The sequence below is a fragment of the Bubalus bubalis genome, chromosome 17 (assembly GCF_019923935.1).
Source record: "Bubalus bubalis isolate 160015118507 breed Murrah chromosome 17, NDDB_SH_1, whole genome shotgun sequence".
In the NCBI taxonomy this organism is placed as follows: domain Eukaryota; kingdom Metazoa; phylum Chordata; class Mammalia; order Artiodactyla; family Bovidae; genus Bubalus; species Bubalus bubalis.
This window is the reverse complement of record NC_059173.1, coordinates 41955358-41978559: the sequence shown is the minus strand read 5'-3', so window position 1 is coordinate 41978559 and position 23202 is coordinate 41955358.

The following is a 23202-nucleotide window of genomic DNA, read 5'->3' as shown; positions in this document are numbered from 1 at the left end:
ACTATAAATATACAATCATAAGCCTATAGCTGAAAGCCATCAGGCATTAGTGACAATGAACTGAATGAATATAACACCTGAAAAAAGACAGCCAATGAAGCACACAGGTAAAGGCTTTGAAATAAGTGTAAATAATATTCCCAATGGGATAAGAGACCATATCTCATCCATGAAACAAGATATCTTGGTGATAAAAAACAATATAATTGAAAAATAATTGAATAAATTTAATAGCAGATCTAAATAACTCAGGCATGAATTAATGAGCTGCAAGATTAAGCAAAAATAATTCTATATTTTATTGTTTATATGCTATATAAATATAGCATAAAATAACAAATAAATGGATCTATGGAAGAAAAGTTGAAATAAGCTGAAGTTTAAATGTCAGTTATCAATGTGTCTGAGAATGAAAAACAATCAAAGCAATGATAGAAAAAAATTTCTGGAGATCAAGATAGACATGAGCCTTCAGATGGCCTGTGAATGCTGAGCTAGGTGAATGAAAAAGGAGCCACATGCAAATAGATACATTGTGGTAAAAGTTCAAAATTAAGGAAAAAGATATATTTCTAAAGATTCAGAGAGTAATTCAGAATCACTCTAGTGAGAAATGGAAATCAGATTAACAGTAGACTTCTCATTGACCACATTGGAGACTAGATGGAATTGAAAGAATATCTTTAATTTATTTTAGATCCATAATTCTGTAGATCCTTAAATGAATTTACATTTTATAGGGATAGGAATTTGAAATTTATATAATTTTTCAAGGTTTACAAAGGCTCAGAATGTTCACCACAGAAACATTCTAAAAGAAGTGCTAAAGGGGTTTGTTGAAGTGAGGTAAGAGAAAAAAAAGTAAGAGAAAGATGTGAAATAGAAGAAATAATGATGATAAATAATAATAAATTGTATAATGTTAAAATTGTAGTTGTAATTACTTAAGCAAGAATTTATTTGACACATACTGTTTTTCAGGAAGTGTTTTAGAAGCTATTCATTGATAGAATGTTTGAACATTCATGTTACAAATATAAGGAGAAATATTGGAAGACTGATCATTATATGTGTATCTCTCAAGTCAAGGAAAAGAATGAAATGAGAAAACTTAATTCTACAATAGCAAGAAAGGTACATGAGAAGCAACCAGAGACATGGTTTAATAAAAGAAATAAAATGAGATATAAGAAATAAGACCAAAATATTAAAAGATACAGTCATAATCACAATAATAAAGTTATAATTATATTAGAAGATTGCATTCTTCTGCTAAAAGATAAGGATTCAGGTTAGTTTTAAAAAAGAGATCGGGTTATTTGATATATATGACTTAAACTTTGTTACCTTCTTTTGAGTTCCTCAGCTGTTTCCTTCCCTCTGAATACACCACTCACATCTATATGAAATCACAGACACTGCCTTTGTGGAGTCTAGTGATAATCATATCTCAAAAAGGATTTTGCCAGATAGAGTTGAGTATAGTCTGATATGTAAATATCAACAGACCAAAAAAGTTTTTTTTAGGAAGCTACAAAGTATCATCAACATGGATTAAAAGAGAGAGTGACAGTTTAATACTTAAAAAAGACCTTTTGATCCTCTGTGTTGTGTGTGGGTATTAGTTATTCTGTTGTGCCTGACTCAGTGACCCCATGGACTGAAGCCCTCCAGGCTCCTCTGTCCATGGGATTTTCCAGTCAAGGATACTGGTGTGGTTTGCCATTTCTATTTCCAGGGGAACTTCCCGACCTAGGTATCGAATGCAGGTTTCCTACACTGCAGGTAGATTCTTTACCAACTGAGCTACCAGGGAGGGTGGTTGGTCACTAACTCATATCTGACACTTTGCGACCCATGGACTACAACACGCCAGGCTTCCCTGTACATCACCAACTCTTGGAGCTTACTCAAACTTATGTCGATTGAGTCAGTTTTGCCATCCAACCATCTCATCCTTTGTCATCCCCTTCTCCTCCTGCCTTCAGTCTTTCCCAGCATCAGGGTCTTTTCCAGTGAGTTGACTGTTCACATCAGGTGGCCAAAGTATTGGAACTTCAGCTTCAGTATCAGTCCTTCCAATGAATATTCAATGAATATTAATTTCCTTTAGGATTGACAGGTTTGATCTTTCTGTGTAGGGGATTCTCCAGCAACACAGTTCAAAAGCATCAATTCTTCAGTGAACAATGTTCTTTGAGGTCCAACTCTCACATCTGTACATGACTACTGGGAAAACCATAGTCTTGACTATACAGATCTTTGCCTGCAAAGTGATGCCTTTGCTTTTTAATATGCTGTCTTGGTTTGTCATAGTTTTACTTCCAAGAAGCAGGTCAATTAATTTCATGACTACAGTCACCATCTGCAGTGATTTTGGAGCCCAAGAAAGTAAAATCTGTCACTGTTTCCACTTTTTGCTTTCTATTTGCCATGAAGTAATGGGACCATTTTCCATGATCTTAGTTTTTTTAATGCTGAGTTTTAAGCCAGCTTTTTCACCCTTTCACCTTCATCAAGAGGCTGCTTAGTTCCTCTTTGCCTTCTGCCATTACAGTGGTATCATCTGTGCCTCTGAGGTTGTTAATATTTTCCCCAGCAATCTTGATTCTAGCTTGTGATTCATCCAGCCCGGCATTTTGTATGATGTGCTCTGCATGTACGTTAAATGAACAGGGTGACAATAAACAGCTTCGTCCTATTCCTTTCCCAATTTTGAACCAGTTTGTCTCATGTCTGATTCTGACAATTGCTTATTGACCCACATGTAGATTTCTCAGGAGACAGGTAAGGTGGTCTGGTATTCACATCTCTGTAAGAATTTTCCACAGTTTGTTGTGATCCACACAGTCAAAGGCTTTAGCACAGTCAGTGAAGCAGAATTAGATATTTTTCTGAAATTTGCTTGCTTTCTCTATGGTCCAATGAATGTTGGCAGTTTGAACTATGGTTCCTCTGCATTTTTTAAATCTGGCTTGCACATCTGGAAGTTCTCAGTTCATGTACTGTTGAAGCCTGGCTTGAAGGATTTTTGAGTGTAATCTTACTATCCTGCAAAATGAGTGCAATTGTCCAGTAGTTTGAACTTTCTTTGGTATTGCCCTTCTTTGAATAGGATGAAAACTCACTTTTTCCAGTCTTGCGGCCACTGCTGAGTTTTCCAAATTTCCTGATATATTGAGTGCAGCACTTTAACAGCATCATATTTTAGGATTTGAAATAGTTCAGCTGGAATTCTGTCACCTTCACTAGCTTTGTTTCTAGTAATGCTTCCTAAAGCCGACTTGACTTCATGCTCCAGGATGTCTGGCTCTCATGAGTGACCACGCCATTGTGGTTATTCCAGTCATTAAGACATTTTTTTTTAATAGTTCTTCTGTGTATTATTGCCACCTCTTCTTAATCTCCTCTGCCTCCGTTAGGTGCTTACCATTTCTCTCCATTATTGTGCCCATCCTTGCATGAAATGTTGATATCTCCAATTTTCATGTGGCCAACGTATTGGCGTTTCAACTTCAGCATCAGTCCCTCCAATGAATATTCAGGACTGGTTTCGCTTAAGATGGACTGGTGGGTCTCCTTGCAGTCCAAGGGACTCTCAAGAGTCTTCTCCAACACCACAGTTCAAAAGCATCAATTCTTCGGCACTCAGCTTTCTTCACAGTCCAACTCTCACATCCATCCATGACCACTGGAAAAACCATAGCCTTGACTAGATGGACTTTTGTTGGCAAAGTAATGTCTCTGCTTTTTAATATGCTATCTAGGTTGTTCATAGCTTTTCTTCCAAGGAGCAAGCATCTTTTAATTTCATGGCTGCAGTCATCAACTACAGTGACTTTGGGGCCCCCCAAAATGAAGTCTCTCATGGTTTCCATTGTTTCCCCATCTATTTGCCATGAAGTGAGGGGATCGGATGCCATGATCTTAGTTTTCTGAATGTTGAGTTTTAAGTCAACTTTTTCACTCTCCTCTTTCACTTTCATCAAGAGGCTCTTTAGTTCTTTGCTTTCTGCCTTAAGAGTAGTGTCATCTGTGTATCTGAGGTTATTGATATTTCTCCCAGCAATCTTGATTCCAGCTTGTGCTTCAACCAGCTTGGCATCTTGCATGATGTAATCTGCATATAAGTTAAATAAGCAGGGTGATGATATACAGCCTTGGTGTACTCCTTTCCCATTTTGGAAGCACTCTGTTGTTCCATGTCCAGGTCTAACTGTTGCTTCTTTACCTGCATATAGATTTCTCAAGAGGTAGGTCAGGTGGTCTGGTATTCTCATCTCATTAAGAATTCTACAATTTATTGTGACCCACACAGTTAAAGGCTTTGGCCTAGTCTAGAAAGCAGAAGTAGACGTTTTGAGGGAACTCCTATGCTTTTTTGATGATCCATCGGATGTTGGCAATTTGATCTCTGGTTTCTCTGCCTTTTCTAAATCCAGCTTAAACATCTGGAAGTTCATGGTTCACGTACTGTTGAAGCCTGCCTTGGAGAATTTTGAGCATTACTTTGCTAGCATGTGAGATGAGTATAATTGTGCAGTAGTTTGAATATTCTCTGGCATTGCCTTTCTTTGGGATTGGAATGAAAACTGATCTTTTCCAGTCCTGTGGCCACTGATGAGTTTTCCAAATTTGCTGTCATATTGAGTGAAGCACCTTAACACCATCATCTTTCAGGATTTGAAATAGCTCAACTGGAATTCCTTCACCTCCTCTACCTATGTTCCTAGTGATGCTTCCTAAGATCCACTTCACATTCTAGGATGTCTGGCTCTAGGTGAGTGATCACACCATTGTGGTTATCTGGGTCATGAAGATCTTTTTTGTATTGTTCTTCTGTGTATTCTTGTCACCTCTTATTAATATCTTCTGCTTCTGTTAGGTCCATACCATTTCTGTCTTTTATTTTGCCCATCTTGCATAAAATATTTCCTTGGTATCTCTAACTTTCTTGAAGAGATCCCTAGTCTTTCCCATTTTATTGTTTTCATCTACTTCTTTTCATTGATCACAGAGGAAGGCTTTCTTATCTATCCATGCTGTTCTTTGGAACTCTCCGTTCAAATGTGTTTGTCTTTCCTTTTCTCCTTTGCCTTTAGCTTCTCTTCTTTTTTCAGCTATTTGTGAACCATTGTAGTTCACTGATTGTTAAAATGTCTACATTCACTTTTGCCATCTGCTTCTTGATCACATCCAAGTTACCTTGATTCATGGGCCCAACATTCTAGGTTCCTATGCAGTATTGTTCTTTACAGCATTGGACTTTACTTTCAATGCCAGACACATCCACAACTGAGTGTTGTTCCCATTTTGTCCCAGCCTCTTTGTTCCTTCTGGAGCTATTAGTAATTAGCATCCTCTCTTTTCCAGGAGCATATAGGACACTTTCTGACCTGGGGGCCTCATTCTGATGTCGTATCTTTTGTCTTTTCACACTATTCATGTTAATGAGGTTCTCATGGCAAGAATACTGGTGTGGTTTGCCAATCCCTTCTCCAGTGGACCACATTTTCTCCGAAGTCTGCCCTTGACCCATGACCCATCTGTCTTGGTTGACCCTGCATGACGTACCTCATAGCTTTATTAGTTATGCAAGCCCCTTCTCCACAACAAGGCTGTTATCCCTGAAGGGGTTTGATCCTCTAGCTTTCTACAAACATGAAACACATGGAAAAAGAGACTTATCAACCATTGATGGCATTTTCTCCAATGCTTTCTTTATATATCGCCATGGAAGAGGAAGAATATCCGAAAGAATGGAGCTAGTAGTCAAGGAGAAAAATGGACTGGGAAGTTTCTCCTAAGAAACAGGACTTGGCCTAATCGAGAGACATTTTCTATCCCATGGTAGGGCATTCTGTCCGGAGTGATTTAGAGTAGCTCTAGACCAGTAACTGCTATTGCCTTTCATTCTTTCCCTTTTGAAATGGTGATGCTTATTGCAGTTATCCTTTTCATATCCCACCATTTATGATGGATATATGAGAATGTGGGCCATATATACCCTAAGAACAGAGAGCTTCAAGAGACCTTCAGCCCCATGAAGAAGAAATGAGAGCTTTTTGTTACAAGCTACTGAGTTTTGGAGATGATCGCTATTATTATTGCAACAGAGACCAAATACAATGGGAATTGGTAGAAAGAGTAGTTAAAAGATGTATGTAAAAGAAATCAACCTTGAATATTCATTGGAAGGACTGATGCTGAAGCTCCAATACTTTGGTCACCTGATACAAAGAGCCGACTCATTGAAAAAGACTCTGATGCTGGGAAAGATTGAGGGCAGAAGGAGAAGGGGATGACAGAGGATGAAATGTTTGGATAGCATCACCGACTATGGACATGAATTTTAGCAAACTCTGGGAGATGGTGAAGGGAAGCCTTGCGTGCTGCAGTCCATGAGGTCGCAATACTTAGCAATTGAACAGCAACCACAACAACAGTCTGTTAAAATGGACTAGCTTATAATTTGACAACAAACAGTCACAATGTCTCAGTGACTTATAACCACAGAGGTTTGTGTGTGGCTCATGCAGTGTGTCCACTGAGGGTTGGTTGTGACTAATTCAGGACCCAGGCTAATGGGGCAGCTACAGCCAAGAACACTGGTGGTGTCATGGCCAAAGAGGAAAGTGAGGATGACAAAGCATATGATGATTCTCAAAGCTTGCAGCCAAAAAAGCAAGAAGTGATGATTCTGGTCAGATTTCATTGCCATAGGAAATAACATAGCTACTCTGAAGGTCAGTAGGGTGGAGATGTCTTCCCACAGGGAAGATCACATATAACAGGTTAATAACAAGTTTAAAATAAGAAGAACTAATACAGTTATGTAAAGTTTAAAAATAAAATAAAATTAAAAAAAAAATAAGAAGAACAAAACCAAATTGTTATGCTAAATGCATCCTACATCGTTTCTGTATAGATTCTGACAGTTGTTATAATACGTTAATTATTATTGTGATTACAAGAGAAAAATTCTTACAGTAAGTCAACTTCAGCTTCCTTCAGGTAATTGCAACCTATATTGTGGCATGTTCAATCAATACATTATGTTGAAGTTTGGGGACTGAAAGTAAAGCCCTCACTTATCCCACTCTGCCTTTACAAGCTTTCTGCATTTTCAAGAGCTGTCAGTTACATGCTTCCTGTGGTAGGAAGAGTACTATTTTGGAATATTCAAATTCTGACTCCTTTTTTTCCTATTTCAACTCGCTGAATCTGTCTTCTTAACAGTAAAATTGAGGAGAGTAATATCTCTACTTTCTTGCATATCTGTGAGGATTAAAAAGGTTTCATTTAAAATGTCTGAACATTGGGGTGCTCAAAAAGAGCTGTTGCTGTTGTTGATTTTCTTGGTGGTCTTGTTCTTATCTAGGAAATTTCTTGGATAATCAGTGTGTTGTAGATAAATACTTGATTATTTTATACATATATGCATAAATATATATGTATGTGTTACACACACACCATTCAAGTAGGTAACAGTAACATGAATCTCCTTTAGTATAGTGGTACTCAAGGTCCAAATAATGACAGCCAGATACTTGAAGTTTTGAACTGTTAGCCTATTTAATGTTGGAGGAAAAAAAAAAAAAGAGGAAATTTAAAATACTCATCAATCAGAATAATTCTTATGGAAATAATCATTCGGAAACTACATTACCATTGTTGATGAGAGCTAGATGAATGTGACTTTATATTTTAAAAAATCTATAGGATAAACACGTCAGATATATTTGAGCCTGTTGTGAAACTATATTATCATAATAATCCTCAATCATTCCAAGGAGTGTGCTCAGAGATCTACCATTTAGAAGACACATGTATTATTTTCACAGCTGGCATATGTAGAATTTTGTCAGATTCCTTAACAGTATTGTTTCTTCTCTTTTTTTCTATTATTTGAGCTCTAGGCAAGATATACTATGGCGTTCAAAATCCAGAAAAGTTTTGCTCACAAGAAACCCCTGAAAGTCCAGCATGCTGAATATGTCCTCTCTTTTGAACTCAGGGGACATTCACATGGAAAGTGTAGAGTAAAAAGAAACATATTTTTCAGAGAGTGAAAGGTTTGCCTGTGATTTTAGAAGCTGTGTCCCTTGGGATGTGACATGATAAGAGCTGAATCACCTCTGGAAAGATTTCTTGTAAAATCAACCAGTCATGGGCTACTCAGCATGGTGCTGGCAGCGGTGGGGTTACAGAAGCATGAGGCTTCATGGACTCTCTCTAAGTAGTTTCCAATCAAGATAAGAAGTTATCATAATAAATGTTATTGCAAAACCCTAATGTAATACTGTGTCAAATTAAGCAAACATGCTGTAAAAATTCAGAGAAGAGTACAGTGAAGGCTTGGAAGAGAAGTGAAGGGTCAAGTTAACCTTGAACAGCCCATAAAGCTCCAAGGTATGGGAGGATCATGAATGATGATAGGGAGGTGAACACTAGTCCATTAACAAATTATAACCAACCTAAGCCATAGTTCACATCGAGATTCACTCTAGGTGTTGTGCATTCTATGGGTTTGGACTAACGTATAATGACATGGGCTTCCTTTGTGGCTCAGCTAGTAAAGAATCTACCTGCAATGTGGAATCAGTTCAGTTCAGTTCAGTTCAGTTGCTCAGTTGTGTCTGACTCTTTGAGACCCCATGAATCGCAGCATGCCAGGCCTCCCTGTCCATCACCAACTCCTGGAGTTCACTCAGACTCACGCCCATCGAGTCAGTGATTCCATCCAGCCATCTCATCCTCTGTCGTCCCCTTCTCCTTCTGCCCCCAATCCCTCCCAGCATCAGAGTCTTTTCCAATGAGTCAACTCTTCGCATGAGGTGGCCAAAGTGCTGGAGTTTCAGCTTTAGCATCATTCCTTCCAAAGAAATCCCAGGGCTGATCTCCTTCAAAATGGACTGGTTGGCTCTCCTTGCAGTCCAAGGGACTCTGAAGAGTCTTCTCCAACACCACAGTTTAAAAGCATCAATTCTTGGGCACTCAGCCTTCTTCACAGTCCAACTCTCACATCCATACATGACCACTGAAAAAACCATAGCCTTGACTGGACGGACCTTAGTTGGCAAAGTAATGTCTCTGCATCTGGGTTCAATCCCTGGGTTGGAAAGATTCCCTGGATAAGGGAAAGGTACCCACTCCAGTATTCTGGCCTGGAGAATTCCATGGACTGTGTAGTCCATGGGGTTGCAAAGAGTCAGACATGACTGAGGGATTTTCACTTTCACTTTCTTTCTCTAATGACATGTGTTCAATATTATGGTGTCCTACAGTGTTTTTACTGCCCTAAAAATTCTCTCCGTTCTACCTGTTCTTCTTTTCCCCACCTCTAGCCCTGACAGCTACTGATATTTTTACTATATGTATAGTTTTGCCTTTTCCAGAATGTCATGTAGTTGTATTCATATAGAATATATAGTATTCATATAGTATTCATGCAGCATTTTCAGATTGTTCTCTTTCTTTTGTTGATATGCATTTAAAGATTTCTCATGTCTTCCTGTGGCTTGATAGCTCATTTCTTTTAAAAACTCAAGAATATTCCAATGTCTGAATATACTGCAGTTTATTTATCCATTCACCTGAAAGACATCTTGATTGCTTCCAAGTTTTGGCACTTATGACTAAAGCTGCTATGACCATCCATGTGTAGGTTTTTGTGTGGACACATTTTCAACCTCTTTGGAGGAGTACCAAGGAGCTGGATTATATGCTAAGATGTTTAGTTTCATAAGAAACTTGACAACTAATTTCTGAAGTGTTTGTACTATTCTGTATTCTCACTAGCAGTGAATGAGTGTTCTTACTTCATATCCTCCCCAGCATTTGGTGTTGTCCTGGCTATGGGTTTTGGTCATTGCAGTAGTTGTGTGGTGGTATCTCGTTGTTGTTTTAGTTTGCTTTTCCCTTATGCCAGATGCTGTTGAACATCTTTTTATATGCTTATTTTCCATCTATCTTCTTTGATGAGGTCCTTTTCAGAATTTTTTTCTGTGTTTAGATCAGGTTATTTTATTTTTGTTGAGTTTTAAGAGTCCCTTTTGAGGTAAGAGTTATTTAGGATAATAGTCTTTATCAAGTGTCTTTTGCAAAATATTTTTTCCCAGTCTCTGTCTTGTCTTCTCTCTTTTTTTTTCCCAATTATCCTTTTCATGATCATGCCTTTGGCATTTATTAGGTTTGCATTTTTGAAAGAACACTCTGGTTGCAATGTGAAGAAAGGTTTGGAGGGAGATAAAGCCGGATCCAGGAAGAGTGGTTGGAATGCCACTATAGGTGTATAGAGGGTTGGTTATACAGAAAGGCTGAGCATAGCACCTAGTTGATCCTACTTTCCTGTGACCAAGGAGAAAGTCAGTTAACCTGCAGGCTGCTAAGAAAATGTCAGATTGCCCTGTGGAGTTGTACACTACAAAAAGCATCTTGACATTATTTGGGGGAAAAAAAACCCCCACTTTATGCCAATCAGGTGTTATTTGCCCACATTACTCACTAACTCTGTGCCCATTTCCCTCTCTAGAAGCTTTAGCAAATGAACAGAAACTCTTCTGACTTAGCCTTTTCTTTCTGTATTTCTTTGGAATGTTATCATTTTTCTAGAATATACCAAAAGTTAAAATAAACATGCTGGTATGAATAAAGAAGCAGACTTCCAAAGTAGCATTAGAAGTCCAGTAAATCTCACATTTAAAAAATAGACATTCATTATCTTCAAGCATTCTCTGCCTTACTCACATGTGGTACCAGGCAATGCCTTGCTGGAGTGTCCCATCACGTGTCCTCCAGCCTTGGTGGACACACACCAGACACACATGACTTTTGAATCATAGAGTAATCTGAGAGGCCCATGAGGTCATTTTGAGCTTTCTGCTGCCAGGGCTGCATTGTTCTTTAGCAAAGAGCTTTAAGCCTATGGCCTAGTTGAGACTGAAACAGTTCTTTCTATACGGCTCTATCCTTCTTCTCTTAGGCTCCCTCTTTATCCTAAATGAGGTTCATGAAATGTTTCTTTTTTTCATTCTTCATTCTTTTGAGTTCCTTCTTTGTCAGTTTTTTTTTTTTCCTACCTGTTATATGGAATTTAATCTCATCCTTTTGTTTTCTGGTGTGTCTGAAGCTTAGGCAAAAACAGGTTGTTGTTAATTTCAGCAACGCATATCAGGGGAGTTTGCCTTTGAAATGTTCCCTTTGCTAGGTGGTCCGAGAATCTGGTCACTGGGTTGGTATATTGCACTAGGTAGTCCTTCAGGGCTAGTTGGAAGCCTTCTCTGAGCCTGCTGTCCACCTGCACAGGGCTACTTGGCCACATTTCTCCCTCTGCAAGTGTGTCTCCTGGAACTACTCTTTGGAAAATTCTGGTCATGGGTAGCCAAACTAAAGCTATTTGTAAAGTGGGGTCCTCATCTCTGTTTTCATGTAAGTGTAAAACCACACTTCAAAAGTCTACAACTTTATCCTGCCCAAACTTGATCTGCTTTGTTATTAGATTCAAAAGAGCTTTATCTCTTGGAATAAAAATTCAGCAGAGTGCGTGTACTGAAAAGATCATCCATGTGATGTTTATTGGTTTGTAAATCTGTGTGTGTGTGTGTGTGTGTGTGTGTGTGCGCGTGCGTGTGTGTGTTCAGTTGCCAAGCCATGTCTAACTCTTTGTAACTCCATGGACTGCAGCACACCAGGGCTCCCTGTCTTTCACCATCTCTTGGAGTTTGCCCAAGTTCATGTCCAATGAATTGGTGATGCCATCCAACCATCTCATCTTCTGTCACCCTCTTCTCCTTCTGCTTTCAATCTTTCCCAACATCAGGGTCTTTTCAGTGAGTTGGCTCTTTGCATCAGGTGGCCAAAATATTGGAGTTTCAGCTTCAGCATCAGTCCTTCCAATGAATATTCACAGTAGATTTCCTTTAGAATTGATTGGTTTGATCTCCTTTCTGTCCAAGGGAATTTCAAGAGTCTTCTACAGCACCACAGTTTGAAAGCATCAACTCTTCAGCCTTCTGTCTTCTTTATGGTCCAACTCTCACATCCATACATGACTACTGCAAAGACTACAGCCTTGAATATATGGACCTTTGTCAGCAGAGTGATATCTTTGCTTTTTAATATACTGCCTAGGTTTGTCATAACTTTCCTGCCAAGAAGCAATTGTCTTCTAATTTCATGGCTGCAGCCACAGTCCACAGTGATTTTGGAGCCTAAAAAATAAAATCTGTCACTGCTTCCTCTTGAAGTGAAGTGAAGTGAAGTCGGTCAGTTGGTGTCTGACTCTTTGCGACCCCATGGACTGTAGCCTACCAGGCTCCATCCATGAGATTTTCCAGGCAAGAATACTGGAGTGGGTTGCCATTTCCTTCTCCAGAGGATCTTCCCGACCCAGGAATCGAAACTGGGTCTCCTGCATTGCAGGCAGATGCTTTACCGTCTGAGCCACCACTTGAAACCCTTCTATTCACCATGAAGTGATGGGACTGGATGCCATGATTCTTAGTTTTTTTAATATTGAGTTTTAAGCCAGCTTTTTAAATCTCCTCTTTCACTTCCATCAAGAGGCTCTTTAATTCCTCTTCACTTTCTACCATTAGGGTGGTATAATCTGCATACCTGAAGTTGTTGATATTTCTCCTGGCAGCCTTCATTCCAGCTTGTAACTCATCCAGCCTGGCATTTTGCATAATGTGCTCTGCATATAAGTTAAATAAACAGGGTGACAATACACAGCCTTGTCATACCCCTTTCTCAATTTTGAATCAGCCACTTGTTCCTTGTATATAAGGTTCTAACTGTTGCTTCTTGACCCACATACAGGTTTCTTAGGAGACAGGTATGATAGTCTGGTATTCCCATCTCTTTAAGAGTTTTCCAGTTTTTTATGATCCACACAATCAAAGGCTTTAGTATAGTCAGTGAAACAGAAGTGGATGTTTTTCTGGAATTCTGGTTTGTAAATCTGTCAGAATTTAAAGAATGAGATACTTCTTTCATATTGACCATTGTTTCCATCCTTAAGAGAAAAGAAAATGCCCATTCTACTTGCCAGTACCTACAATAGCAGTCAGTTCTACATTTAATTTTGATGTATTATGTCCCACTGTATTTTTATTTTTTTTCTTTTATGTTTTAATGTTATCACCTTATGAAAATAACATGGACATCCTATTCTTGTGTGTTCTCGAAACTTATCTTTTGGTCAACCAATGACTCTTCAAAAATGTTCTCTGCAGTGAAGTGTTTTGAGGTCAAACATCTTAAAATAACATAGAAATGAAAACTTTGAGTTTAGACCACTAATGGCTTCTTTTCTGTCTTTTAAAACAAGGATCTCTTAGTTGACCTTGAACTTAGATATCTGGTTCTTGATATTTTCAGTTATTATTCTGTGAGTTTTTCCCTCTGCATTTCCCCTCTCCTTATCCCATTACTCCACACTTCCTGCAAGCAGTGGATGGATGTGTAATACCTAACTCAGGGAGGCCTGTGGCAGGGCAAACTGTCCAGTCTGAACATGTTAAGGGCTTAAATGAGTGGCAGTTACTGATTATGAAATAATTATCTTAAAGAATCATGAGACAGAAATTAATTCCTTCTGATCTATCTTTAATATTTTCTTGGAGGAGGAGAGAGGGAAAATATGTGGCCCCAAGAACACAGTAGACCTGCCCTGATTTTTGGCAGCATATGGCTAGATCTTAGAAACCAGAGGCTTCATGAGGCATCTAGGTTGGCAAGGCCGTAGGAAACCTTGCAAGAACTTTCCAAGCATGGTAGAAATCATCAGACTGTTGATAGACATGGAAAGACCAGGCTGAGAGGATTACTAAGCATCTTGGTGCTAATTTGTTTGCTAGTTTTGCTGAAGAGATACTATAGCTAACCTCAGCTTTCCAACCCCTTAGTGCTCCCTAGAGAATCTTTAAATTTTGTTATGGACCATAAGTTTTCCACTGGCTCATGGGGATGACAGCTTGAATGTAACTTAAGTTGCTTTATAAAAGTGTTGATTATTTCTCACATGCTTGAGTTTGTGGCCTGATATTTATATTCTTTGTATATATGGATAGTATTCTCGTAGTCATTACTACCATAAAAAATAGATTAAATCTCATAAAATGAACATCCCAAAGTCTTAAAGGACCTCCCTCTCTGGGACACTTTGAAAGAGCATCCTCTCTACATATTAGGTGCTTAGGTATTTTACTTTAGGAGAAAATAGAAGCTCACCATTCCTTTCTTTCATGAATAACATCCCTACAATTCTGGCCATTGTAAGCCTAGCTATGGAAGCAACTCCACCACAGGAATCATCCTCTTGAAGTATCTAGGGTTTGTAGAAGAAGGAAAAAGCAAACATTATATCTAATCTAAGGTATTTGGGCTTCTGGCTTTCAGGATATGTCATCAGGGTAACTGAGAAAAAGAATTTGTTTTTTAGGAAATAACTTTCACCCATACATTCACTAGTAGAATCCACGATCTACCAATTATTTTGGATGAACTGGCATTTTAATGTGTGCTTACTAACATATATATGTATATATTCTTTATCTTAAAAGTCGAAATGTGTTAAAAGTCAAAATGTGTGTGTATATGTGCATAGAATTTTCTTTCTGAATCTTCACTGTTCTTTTAGCTTCAGTGCAAATAGAGAAAGCATAAGGGAAAAATAAAGATGGAGAGAGGCAGAAATTATTGGCTTCTCTTCTTTCCTATACTTAAAGTGTTGACACAATGTGTACAGTTTTTGATAGGTCAAATGTTATAACAGAGTATTTAGTTTGGGACTTTTCTATGCCAAGTCAAAATCTGGGCAATTTCTATTGACTAGTTGGCAACTGTATGTTTGGATCTGGCTACCAGTTCAGATTACACAGTAAGCTTTACCAAAATAGGCTTTCTCAAAACCACCTTGAGTCATGTTGGCACAAATTAGAGAATAAAGGACCATTTTGGATTTCTGTTGGATGACGTGGAAAATTGTCAAAATCCTTGAGGGAGGCTTGGCAATAGACTTATACTTTATCCTTGTGTTATTGTGGTTATCAGGAGAAGGAGATGGCAGCCCACTCCAGTATTCTTGCATGGAGAATCCCGTGGACAGAGGAGCCTGGTGGGCTGCTATCCATAGGGTCACATAGAGTTGAACATGACTGAAGCGACTTAGCATGACTGAAGCGAGCAAGCATGCATGTGTTGGAGAAGGAAATGGCAACCCACTCCAGTGTTCTTTCCTGGAGAATCCCAGGGACAGAGGAGCCTGGTGGGCTGCCGTCTGTGGGGTCACACAGAATCGGACACGACTGAAGCGACTTAGCAGCAGCAGCATTGTGTTTATCAACATTAAACTTTCCTTACTATGCATGCATGCTCATATATAGTCATGAACATACTTTTGTATCTGGCATAGAAAATCCCTTAAAAGGAATATAAAACAATGAGGAACATAATGCTGAATTGTCCCTCAAGAGTGAGAAAAGCCTAGAGGAGAAAATGAAATAGAATCTCTCAAAAGGAGGGAGAGCTCCTAGTTATAATTACTAGATTTACTAAATACAAATTTAATTGGTTTCCCAATTAAAATTACAGATAAATTTCAGATATTGCATGGAATATAGCTATACTGCGAAAGTACTCATTGTTTATCTAAAATTCATGTTTAATGAAAACCTGTATTTGATCTGGAAACCTTCGTATAAGTAGGCACGATTTGTGGATCATTTTCTCTTGGCAAGTAGAAGGTAAGTGGCTACCTCTGAGAAGGCAGATTCAGGGTTCAGAAATTGTGTGACAATCCCAGGATAAAATTCAAGGAAATCCCATCTTCAGCCTGGAGAGGAGTGTGTGTGAGGCCTAGAATCCTAAGTGTTTCCTGTTGTGACGGAATTCCTCTGATTCTCTTGAGAGATAAATAAATCAGTAGGTTGGAGAGCAGAAAAATAGGTGATTCTTAGAAATGACCTTTCTAGGAGAGAAAGAACAATGACAGCAACAGCAGCCAAAAGGCAGAGAGTTTTGAGAGTGATAACCTGATGTGAAAAAATGAAGGCGAAATAACAAAAATGCCCAGGTTGGTTATCACTGAATCCTCTTCTTTACTGCAGGTCCTTCCTTGAAGAAATGGGGGAGATTCTTTGAATAAAACTAGATTTCCCAAAACATTGTAAGTAAGAGTGAATGGAATAAAATCTGGATTTATTTTCTTTCTTTTTCCTAATTATTTTCCTTTGCATTCATGTGTATTCATACTTAATACATATGTATACCCACATAGTGAAAAGTAGTGTAAATTTTACTTTTCACTTGGTGGTTTAAGAAGGTAGTAACTGTAAGATTAGTGAAAAAATGAAGTATAAACTTTAAATGGAGTGCAGGCCAATGTTTTGGTCATTTTTTTCTCTCAGTTGCATTTCCTTATTCTCTTACTCTGGATTCTGCAAACATAATCCATAGTAATTAATTTAAATTTTCTTTTGATGTTGATCTTCATCAGCTCTTGGTTTAAATACCAAACACTTCACACACCACACATTCTTGTTTTAATCCCTGAATGTAATCAACATTTCATATTCTCCTTCATATGCTTGCTATTAGTAAGCCTCCAAGTTCTGTTCTCAATTACCACAGATATGCTAAGTGTATGTATAGCAGAAATTTGCTAATTTGTAACTTAAAAGCCTGGAAAACAATGGGCTTAAATTAATTGGGTATCTGGTATTTTTTAAATTACAAAACAACCAAACATTAACTAGGTTGAGTAAAGAACAATTATTTTACTTTATATAATGCATAGTTTTATATGAACAGATAATGGCCTACTTGAGATTTCTAGGTTAGCTCACAACTCTGCATGTTCATACAGCTGCCTTTAGGTACTGGCTCTAGTCAATGTGCTGGAAGTCAGTTTACTGAATCATCAGTTCACTGAATTACAGAATTTCCTGGGGCTTTAGTCTTCCCTGTGTCCCTGCTCTTGCCCTTGCTTCTCTATTATATGCAAATGAGTGTTTCCCCTTAAATATAGTTTTCTGAATTCTCTATTTATGTAGACTTAGGTTTGCTCTTAACTCTGCTGGTAAATGATTAAGGCAGTGTGTGCATGTGTGCCAAGTCGCTTCAATTGTGTTTGACTTTATGCAACCCTATGGATTGTAGCCAGTCGGCTCCTCGGTCCTTGGGATTCTCCAGGCAAGAATACTGGAGTGGGTTGCCATGCCCTCCTGCAGGGAATCTTCCCCACCCAGGAATCGAACCCATGTCTCTTACATCTGCATTGGCAGATGGGTCCTTTACTAATAGCACCATCTGGGAATCCCTTAAGGAGGACATTTAAATTAAAATATTAGGTTAAAACTTAGTTTGGGCCTTTGGTACTAAGGAATGTTAAGCAAGAACTAGAAAAAACATTGGTCTGATGAGGAGGAATCTGGCTTTGTCATTAGGCATCTGAGTGTCCTTGAACAACCAGTTTCTCACCTCAGGGCTTAGATTTCCTAATCTCAGCATGTTATCAATCTCAACTGAGAAATCAATCTATTGGAAGGAAAGAAGTAGACTTGCATTTTGAATACAACTGAACAGAGCTTGTGGTGCCCTTTACCCTTGTAAAATTGTGTTACTCATGTACAGTACCTGAGTTGTGTGTATCCTGATAGAGGATCAAGACTATCATTCGCAGATGCCTTAGTCTTGCTGTTATGTAATTTCACTGTCCTCTAGGTGCCAGGACTCCTGTTATTGGTGTGAGGTTTTTGTGTCTATGATTTAGGGAATTTCTACTCAACAGTTTTCTAGGAGACTCACAGTGCCAGGTTTGGATAACATGCTTCAGCTAAATGGGATATAAAAATAAGATACTTAGAAAAGTTTTACTAATGAAATAAATTTTTTTGTGTGTACCCTTAATTCATTCACTAGCAAATATTTATTGTGTACCTACTATGTTCTTACAGTGGATCTGGAACTCAGGGTCTAAAGGTTTTCACAAAGTGCTCATGGTCTTTTCAGAGACAGTCATGCAATCAGGCAAGCGAGTATAGCACAATGTGATAAATTTCTTGTAAGTTATATACAAAGAGTGTTGGATACCCCAGGTCTCAGAATGCTGCCACCTCACAATCCCTTTATGAGATTCCTTCACCATGGTTACCATGCTACTGACCAGTGGACTTGCCACTCTGGTCAAAGCTGACTCTGACACCACATAGCATATCTTATAAGCTGAACAGTGTTCTCCTGGGGTGGGTCGTAGGAAAGAACATCTCAATGGAGATCATGGTGCCTAATTGCATTGATACAATCTTTTCTTCCAAATGGGCCTACACTGGATGAATCAGTCAGTAAAGAATCAGCCTGCAATGCTGGAGACCCAGGTTCAATCCCTGAGTAGGGAAGATCCCCTGGAGAAGGGAATGGAAACCCACTCCAGTATTCTTGTCTGAATAATCCCCTGGATAGAGAAACCTGGTGGGCTACCATCAATAGGGTCACAGAATTAGACATGACTGAACAACTAACTTCATTTTTTTCTGAATAGTTCAAACTCAACATATAGAAAAAGTCATGCATAAAATGGGAACAGAAGTTGGAAGACCCTGTGGTATAGTAATGACAAGGCATGAGCAAAGGGCTTAACATATGCTTGCTTCTGATACAAGTCATGAGAGCTGACCTGGGACCTCAGTGCTTTCCTCTCTCTGAGCTCCAAAGTCCTGACACCTGGCTGGATGGGTATTCTGGCATTCCCATGGGGCCTCTCCTCCTCATTCCAGCTCCTGTTTTCACAACAGATGTCCATTTGTTTGTAGCCTGAGTGGTTTCTGGTTTTAGCAATGTGAAGTGCCAAACACAAAGGTTCTCTGAGATGATGAAAGAGAGAGTCCTGACTCTGTATCAGGGAGTGCATCGTATCGTGCTTCACCTGAGACTTGAAAGGCACATAGGGTGGGCCAAGGGGAGGACAGGGGACCAACCGTGAAGTACAGGGAGACAAGAGAGAACAAATGATCTCAGGGAATAGGCAGTAGTTTAGCAAGGCTGGTGCAGAAACAATGTGTGGGTGTGAATGTGACTTGTATTATAAGTATTAAATCAGGATGATTTTGCATTGTGTACTACAGGTAGGGAGAAATGACTACCTTGGTAAGCAGTGTGAAGGATTTATTGGATAGAAATAAATCTGGGGTTTAAAAGAGAAGTTATTGGGTTTATTTCAGTGGTATGCTGCTGCTGCTACTGCCAAGTCGCTTCAGTCATGTCTGACTCTGTGCGACCCCATAGACGGCGGCCCACCAGGCTCCCCCGTCCCTGGGATTCTCCAGGCAAGAACACTGGAGTGGGTTGCCATGTCCTTCTCCAATGCATGAAAGGGAAAAGTGAAAGTGAAGTCGCTAAGTTGTGTCCGACTCTTTGTGACCCCATGGTGTGCAGCCTACCAGGCTCCTCCATCCATGGGATTTTCCAGGCAAGAGTATTGGAGTGGGGTGCCATTGCCTTCTCCATTTCAGTGGTATAGATGATATGTAATGGCCTTAACTAGAGCAGAAGCACTTAGTTTAGGGGGGTAATTATAAAAGATTCTAGAAGAGTGGGTGAGGAAGAATCGGTAACTGTGTGTGAGGGAACACGCAGGGATGACTCTCAGGGTTTCTGGTTGGGCGATTACGCAGATGACGGTGACAGTTCTCAAGCAAGAGGACATGGGAGGGAAACACATTTGATAGAAGAAGAGCTAGCTTCAGTTTTAGTTCTTTTGGATTCATGGCACAAAAATGTTTGATTGTCTTGTGACTATGAGGTCTAAACTAATAACAGAAGTAAAGAAAGATGATATAGAAGCAAATTATTCTAGGCTTCAGATGAATTTGGCATTGCTCTTCTTTTTCTTCATTACCATTTTCTAATTATGGACCTCTCTGCATAGATTTAAAGTACCCAGGAGAGAATCCTTGAAGGGATTTCCAGTGTTTTTTTTTTTCAGTTCTTTGACTTTAGGGTGACTCTGGGAGGCAGCTGGTTGGTGTAAACCTGTTTCAAGCTACCTCTCCCTAGGGACTGCCATCAGTCACTGTGCTAGGCTATACGGTGGTGAGCAGTGATGGGGATGAGAGGAACCAAAGCAACAGCAAACAAAAACTCGTCTTGGCTTTCAATTTCCTCTCAGTGCTCTTTCACTGACTCTAAAGGTAAGATAATCACCTTTGTTTTCCATCTTGTCTAGATTCTTTGACTCAGAAGTCGAGCTAGTTTCTGAAACACAGTGTGCCTTATATAACCGGCAACTGTCTATTACTGTCCTCTAAGCTTCCTTTGTCCCCTCAATCATTTTTAGATTCCTTTAGTGGTTTTTGTTTGTTTGTTTGATTTTACACTATACACTGGTGAGTTGTTTACCATTAGAAGGAGTTCATTGGAGAAATTTACTCTGGGCTCACTTAAGACTGATGCTGCATGCATGCATGCACTGCTTCCAGGGTTACTCACTCCTTTAGCTTTGTTAAGGAATCTGTCAGTCAAATGAGTGGCTGCTGACAGCAACTTTTAAAGACTCTTTTCTCTTAACCATAACACATTAAACACTTTTAAAACAGATAAGTAAACATTTTCTTAGAGTCTGTTGTGCATGTTTCCTTGCTGCACACTTCAATATAATGAAATTCATGTTGTGCAAGGAGAATTTTGTTGAAATGCATCAAATTTCATTCTTTATCTTTTTGTCCATATGTGTATGGCTTCCCACAAATCCATGACATATAGGGCTAATGTGATAATGAGTTTTCATTTAAATGCTGAAGGTTCTTATTATGGTCCGCAGTTCAACTGAAGTTTTCCTTGTGAAAAATATGATGTTTCTCTTTGCATCTCTTCTCTTTTGTTTTGCTCATCTCCTCCATTAGGATGAATCTAACATTTTGAAACCAAGAGAGCCGCTAGCAGTGGCTTTTTTTTAGGGGAGTATCCTCGCTGAAAGCAATACCGAAGACGCTATGGGGAAATAGGCTTTATGATGATGAATTACTGTTGCAAAAAGAACTCAGTGACACTGATAAATATTAAAGAGCCACTATAGCCCCCATGGAAACCATTTTATTTAGTTGCTTCTAAAACCTATTCTCTGTACTTCTCTTCCCTTTTATGTCTGAGCTGATTTACATGACAACAGAGTCTATGGTCTAAGTATGTCTGCTCTTGCTGCTATTCTCTACTTTGAGTCCTCACCCTCTCTTTGCTGAGAAGATGAGTGACAATGAAGTGAGGAGTAAATGGCTACTGGAGCAGATGAACTCTGAGAAACAAAGCTCCCCTTTTCATGCAAATCTCCTTAGTAATTTAACATGAAGGAAGAAAAGAAAGCAGGGTACAAGGTATCAAGAGAACTGGATGGTATTCAAGGTTGTTTCATGAAGCCTTGACGTCTCTTTAGGAGTGTCATCTATCAAAGCATCTCTTTCCCTTTCATATGAAGTGAAAACACATTTCCATTTTGAAGGGAAATGAGGAGGAACATAAAACTAACCTCAGTCACGGGAGCTGGATGTGTGCTCACACTGCCCGGCCCCTCAGTGTCAGGTTTGACTCTGTCACTCATTCCCAACCAATAAAAACTCATCTCAGCATGACTGCTGATTGCCCAAGTTTTCTTCTCTGCCCTGGAGGCCTGCTCCTCTTCCTTTCTTAGTCCATCTTTCCCTATCTTTCAAAGCTTAACTCAAGAACTGTTGTTTTATTCTTAAAGCCTTTCTTTTAAATTGAGTATTCTTTCTTCAGAATTCCCATTGCATTTTGAGTTGGTGTCTATAATTTAATCATCAGTTCCTTCCTATGATAGAGATTTTTCTCTCACCAAAATTTACTGAGGAATACTGCGTTACTCTTTATCCACAACTCTTGATATAATTGCAGATATATAATATGTCACTGTTAGGTGGATTAGCTACAATTTAAGAATCATGAACCAAGAAGGGTAAATTTGAAATATATGCCTTGATTGTTTTTCTTGTACCTTCAACTCATGGCACCTTTCCTTAAAAATAAGGCATGGCCTGCATTTGATGACTGTTCAGTGATGCCATTGATTTCAGGATGGTGAATCAATGTATTTCAGAAGCTTGATACCTACTCGGATTTTTTTTAAGTTGGGATACTTTATTGATAACAATAATGTTTATAAGAGGAAATACTTAAGAGCTCACCTTGTGTCCAGCAGGAGTCCAGGCATTTTAAGTATATGTATTCTTCTTTAATCCTCACAATAGACCCATGAAGAAATAGTGTCATTGTAATCACCATTTTATAGAAAAAGACACTGAGTGTTAAGTAACTTTCCTACTGTTTCAGAATTTGAACCTCTTCAGGCTAGCTTTGGAGCTGGTACTTTGAAAAAAAAAATGTTACTGGAGTATCAGTTCAGTCTCTCAGTCATGTCTGACTCTTTGAAATCCCATGAACCGCAGCATGCCAGGCCTCCCTGTCCATCACCAACTCCCGGAGTTTACCCAGCCTCATGTGCATTGAGTCAGTGATGCCATCCAAGCATCTCATCTTCTGTCATCCCCTTCTTCTCCTGCCTTCAATCTTTCCCAGCATCAGGGTCTTTTCAAATGAGACAGCTCTTTGCATCAAGTGGCCAAAGTATTGGAGTTTCAGCTTCAACATCAGTCTTTCCAGTGAACACCCAGGACTGAACTCCTTTAGGATGGACTGGTTAGATCTCCTTGCAGTCCAAGGGACTCTCAAGAGTCTTCTCTAACACCACAGTTCAAAAGCATAAATTCTTCAGCACTTAGCTTTCTTTATAGTCCAATTCTCACATCCATACATGACTACCGGAAAACCATAGCCTTGACTAGACAGACCTTTGTTGGCAAAGTAATATCTCTCCTTTTTAATACGCTACCTAGGTTGGTCATAATTTTCCTTCCAAGGAGTAAGAGTCTTTTAATTTCATGGCTGCAATTCCCAGGTGCAGTGATTTTGGAGCCCCCCACAAAAAAGTCTGACACTGTTTCCACTGTTTCCTCATCTATTTCCCATGAAGTGATGGGACCAGATGCCATGATCTTCATTTTCTGAATGTTGAGCTTTAAGCCAACTTTATCACTCTCCATTTTCACTTTCATCAAGAGGCTTTTTAGTTCCTCCTCACTTTCTGCCATAAGGGTAGTGTCATTTGCATATCTGAGGTTATTGATATTT